This window comes from Pinus tabuliformis, chromosome 2_1, assembly GCF_031772625.1.
Source record: "Pinus tabuliformis cultivar Carrire ecotype Pingquan chromosome 2_1, CPIR1, whole genome shotgun sequence".
Taxonomy (NCBI): Eukaryota; Viridiplantae; Streptophyta; class Pinopsida; order Pinales; family Pinaceae; genus Pinus; species Pinus tabuliformis.
In genome coordinates, this window is record NC_142299.1 from 791704746 (window position 1) to 791710746 (window position 6001).

Genomic DNA, 6001 nt, shown 5'->3' on the forward strand with positions numbered 1-6001 from the left:
TGTATCACGTTTGCAAGGTGACCGACTCAGCTTCCTAAGGATAAAAGGATTGTAGTCTAGAGGGGTCTCCCATTATATACTTGACAGTACAGGGAGTGCAAGTCCGTACTAGTGTTGTCTAATGTCGAAGCAAATGACAACTGCTAGATTTAAATATGCCATAACACATCTCTAGCCTAGACCTCTAAATATCAGAATTAAGTTTCAATGCTTCCTTAGGTTAATTCAAAAAAATTTAACGGTTGATCTTGAATTAGGTTTCAATTACAAGGCCCTAGTGTTGTCATCTGACAAAACTCCTATATGTAGCTATATGAGAAAAGAGATCTTTGTCTTCGATGAAAGTTATCACTAATTGAGAGATAGAGAACACAAAATTAATGCAACAATCGAAGAATGAAATATTTCACTAATAAATCTCCTAAATGCACTTAATCTTCCTATAACAACATAAGAAGTTTCATTTCATTTCCAGTGCTTATGATGATGCAATTCTAGATTCTCAATAACACTATTAATGCAATATTTTTGCTTAAGTAAACTAAAATGATGTTTTCCTTTTCATAAAATGCAAAATGAACCTTTCACATAAAGCACTTTAAATGAAAATTTTCACACTTCCGAACAAACAAGCACCAATCAAAACCAAAGCATGATAAGTGAAACTAACATGCAACTTCTTCCCTGAGTCGAACAAACCAAACACATAAATGCTTCAATCGGCAAACCAAGCAATGTAATCTATGCTTCGAAAGAGAAAAGAGACACTCGAAATAAGAGAGCAAATGAGACTCTTTCACTCATTCAATTGCAAACAAAGCAGCCTAGACACTTCTAGACAGAAGAAGAGAGTCTGAGGGTTAAGACACACTAACATTGGAAAGGGAGAAATTCTGATTTTTTCCTAACTCAGAGACCGGAGCGACTTTTGGGCCAAAAGTAGCACCAATTGGCACCACTAACTAGTACTACAACTAGCGTTGATGGCTGATCGGCATGAATTTTTGGCCAAAAATAGTGCCGACTGAGGGATTCAAAGAAAAAATAAAAAATAACTTCACATAGGGCGAGACTTAACACATCAAAGGGTGGAGTAAGCCAAGCAAGCACACAAAGCAAGCTAATTGAAGATTTCTAGTCAGGGAGAAGATGGTCCAAAAGGCTTATGGGGTTAAAATCACAACAGCAGAACGCACTAGTCAAGGTTGGGGTCAAGCCCCAATCTTCTCTTACAGATATCAGCACGACTGCCTAAATGATAACAAGTGCCAGAGGTGGGTTGGCACGACTGTTCCTCCGTCATTCGCACTAGTCAGCGCGACTGTTAGTGGATTAAACGTGTTGTCTGAGAGAACTAAGGAAAAATAATAAAAAAAATTGAAACAGGGATGAGATATGCTACATGAATTTTAGACTTAGGACAATAAGCAGGAGAAAAGAAACAAAACCAAAGGGAAAACATGAAAATATAAAAGTTCTCACGAAATCATGAAATCAAAAACAAACAAAAGGCTTTGGATCCCTAGTGGAGTCACCAATTTGTGGTGAAGTAAAATGATAAGTGTGGACAAGAATGAATTCCTCTATCCTGGTAATGGGTCTAGCTACAACAAATACATTCTATGGAAGATTTCCTTAGGTTAGAATCAATCAAGAGGGCCTACCTCTTGGTAACTTATCCTGCTTGATGATTTCCTCACTTGCTCGCTCCAGCAATCTCTCGCTTCCTTCTTCAAGTTCCTGAAAAAAGTAAACAACAACAACACACAAACATAATAATAGACAAATTTTAATTCAACCTACTTGATGAGTCAAGAAGCATCAAGACACGAATATGTAATATTACAAAACATGTAGGAAATCAATCGATAGTTACATATATTAATATCAAAGAGTGATTACAACCATTCATCTTGATGTCACAATCTTGCTCTGACAAGACCGGGTTCCCACACACTTCTGCTAGCATTCCATGATGGCTTCAAACAAAAATAGTTTAAAGGCTTTTCCCTTTAGACTTCACTCCAAACCAAACACACTTCTCCCTCACACAACTAGATGGCTACAACTAGTAATAGCTTGCTTGTCTAATCAAAATAGTATACTCACACTCAGCCAACACTCTAACTATAACTATCACACTAGTTTGTGCTTGGGATGAAGGGAGGTTTATATAGGAAATATGGATGGGATATGGATCCTCTTCTCATGGGAGAAAGACTTATCCCTTGAGGTAGTTCCATCATTATAGGGGAAAGAAACCCAAACTGTCATCCTTGACCCCATCCGGCCGAACCATTTACCAAACTTTTGTTACGAAGCTTCTAGAGCTGGAATTTTCAGCTTTAATTTAAGAAACTTTCCATAACAGGACTGGAGTGACTAGAACACATCTCAATCACACCAATCGGTGCGGGGAACAGTGTTAATCTCTGCACATCAGTGCGAGGGAGACAAATGTCATTAGCACTGACCTTGTAAATTGGGAAAAAAAGATGATTCAGGCAAAATGGTGCAAAAGGGAAATGATCTGCTCATGAAGAGGGACATAATGGGAGTTCCTTCATGAAGGCAAAGCATGCGGGGTTCACTATAGAGGTTCTCTAGGATCAAGGAACGGGGAGTACAGGGACAGTGACAAAATTCCATGTAACATTATCCTAGCCATCTATAGCTCTAGAGAGTTTTTTCCAACCAAGGCTCCAGGACTAGTAACTCAAGCCACAGTTGTCGCTATGCTACAGAGAATTTTTCCAACCAAGGCTCGAGGACTAGTAACTGAACCCACCAAGGGGTCGAGAGAATTTGTGCAACCAAGGCTACAAGACTAGTAACTAAACCCAAGCTCGTACAGGAGTCCATAGCATTTGTCCAACCAAGGCTCTAGGAACTAGTAACTCACCTCAAGCTAAGAAAACATGAGAACCAACCAAAACAAACAATGAAAGAAAACCCACAATCACCATGGCTATCGAGGAAATGGAAAGGCTAGGCAATCCACTGTCAATCCTAGCCATCCTCCATGCCAATGATAGATCACAACCAACAAACCACATGCATCTTCCATGCATGCTAAAACTAGTGAAGGAAGTGTTAGGTTCTGTTGAAGCCCCGAAAATCGGGTCGACAACAAGGGGGATACCCACCCGGTCCGGACCTTGGTTGGCAGCTCCTTATCCGTTTGGTATAGTGGGTCCGACTGGGGATAATGGGACCAGTTTCCCAATTTAGGGGTGTGTGTGTGTGTAGAGTTGGATGATGCTGATCTAGGAGTACTTAAAGCTAATTTAATTCAAACTTCTACACTAACTCTATGCTATTGTAATCTAATGAGAAACAACACATCTAATCTATGCTAACCCAGGCTGTATTTCTTCTATTATGCGATCTAAAGAGATTTCGAACAATAACTGGTAATAAAGATCATTCAGCTATCACAAGAATAGAAATCAATTAAGATAAACCACTTTGCATAAAAAGTTAAGAAAAACAGTTGTGAACAGCATATCGCATAATAAGTTATTCATATATCAAACACAAATAAATGACTCCACCGTACAGAAGTGCCAAATGGTAACCCACACATTCATGCATTAACATATAAACAACTGAAAACTGTATATCACTTTAAGAATATAAGCAGAAATGGTCAAGAGATAAAAGTACCATTTATGACTGGTTCCACTCATAAGCTTCCAACAACAATGATTTATCTCTACTTGTTCTAACATCTACTAAGAGTACAAAAGTGCAACATCAGTAGTAGATATCAAATGCAAACATTGATAAATCTCGATCCAAGCATTCATCAAAAACCCCCTCCGAGGGTGCAGAAGTGCATGTTCTGAGGACAAGTTTTTTGACAAATTTCTGGACCCTTCTCCAAATCCCTGAGAAGGGTTTAAATACTGCTAACTAATTAATCTTAATTACATAAATTTAGGACACGGTTTTAAATGACCGCCCTTCTACTAAAGCAAAATTATTTCTAAAAATTGAATCTAATTCCTAACCGTTTCTGTATTTGCTCCTTAGTGCTGTAAGCATGCAACATTTGCCTGGGAAGAGTCGGCTGGTCGTCTTCTCCTTTCGTTTGAGCTACGAGAATAGAAATAACAAGTGTTGGCACCACTTTCTGGTAAACTAGAAGATATTTTTAAAAATCTTCCTCTGGCTTGGTGTATTCACTATGTGTATACTTGGTAATAACCCAAATTTCTCTCAAACTGATTTTGCTTTTGCTATTTCGGTTTCTGGCCTTGCGAATGACTGAATAAGTTAGGAACTTTGCTCTCTGAACAATTTTCTGTATTGAAAACTACCTCCGTTCTTTGTTCCGGGATTTTCTGGTGCGTTTTCCCTCTTTAGTGCCTTCTTTCTTTTTGCTTTATCGGGCATAAGCTTCAGGATCTTTTGCAAACATGCTGCTTTTGTGCGCCTTTTATTCTGAGTTTTGGATGGCCTATTGACATCAGTATCTGTTGAGTGATACTCTGGAATCTGTGGTCCTGTTGCATGCGGCATCCGTTTGTGAAGGCATCTCTTCTTTGTTCTCCGTGCATTGACGCTTTCCCCTTTTCCTTAGATGTTTCCTACACATTGCTTTATGTTATTTGCTGTCTTATAGTTTACGCAAAGGAAAAGAGTAATGATGAAAAGATTGACATGAAAGCTTTAAGCTCTAATGAATGCATAATCATGACACCCATAATGAACTGACTCTTCGAAAAACACAACACAATCCTTCTTGGATACTTTGGCGTACAATCATTAAGTTCTTTTAAGGCGCACGCCCAATTTTGATCTACAGACAACTTTCCTTGAATACTGTGCCGAGGAAATTTTGCGATGGGTGATTTCTACGACTCGCATCGCAGTATCGAGGATTGCGTCGTTAAGATGTGTCATCGCAGGAATTGATGATCGCATTCATCACAGATCGCAACATCGCAGATCGCAACATCGCAGATCGCAACATCGTAGATCGCAACATCACAGATCGCAACATCGCAGATCGCGAATCGCAAACCGCGCTTAGTCATCCAATAATTGTGTGTTGCTTATGCGATGTTGCAATATGCGACGTCGCATATCGGCCGTTGGAGATTCCTTAAGTTTTTCATTTAAGAGTGCTTCATAATATATGCGATGCGATGAATTTCGCGTCGCTTCTTCGCAGCTTATTATGCGCATAGGAAAACGTTTCACTCTCTTCTCGCGATGTGATATAGCTTTAGGGAGTTAAAATACAAAAAAAAAAAATTGATAAAATGTTTTTTTTGGATTTTTATTAAGGGTCCCCATTTGCTTGGTGTTATCGCTAATACCAAACAAAGAGGGGGGTTGTTGGTGGCCACAACAATGGCGATTCACTGTGAAGAACCAGTTATCTCTGCTTTTCTATTGAATTTTAACTTCCAAAGCAGAAAAATTTTCATACGTCTAAATTTTGTTATGGATAGATAGAGTACATTACGCCTTATCCTATCAATGACATTTTGTCTCAACCTTTTCATATTCCAATTGTTTGTTTCCTCAGGCTTAGTCCTTGTATTCACACCAGACATTACTTGGTCTTTTAAAGATAAAATAAGGTCTTCTCTGCGTGCTGGCTTTAAAAATATGCTCATTTGTCGTAGGTATAGCCTTTGCTGCCCGCAAGCATCCATAGCCTCAACAGGGTTACCTGTTACCCAGCAATGATCCTTTATCCTGGTTAAGGCTATTTACAACTTTTTAGAGAAAAACCCCTTTTGACACTTTTCCCTTTTTTATTCTATAAAGAACAAAGTCTTGGTTCGGTGGCCAAATTATGACACAGTCATTCACTTGATTTACACTTTTGCTGAACAAGCTGGCTCGTGATGAGACCCCTTGTCTTTTGATTGCAACAATCTTGAGTCGTTGCCCTGTTTTGGTGGACAGTATTGGCAAAGTCAGCAAGTTATAATATCTGTGATCATGATAAGCTGGCTCGTGATGAGACCTCTTATTCTTTGAG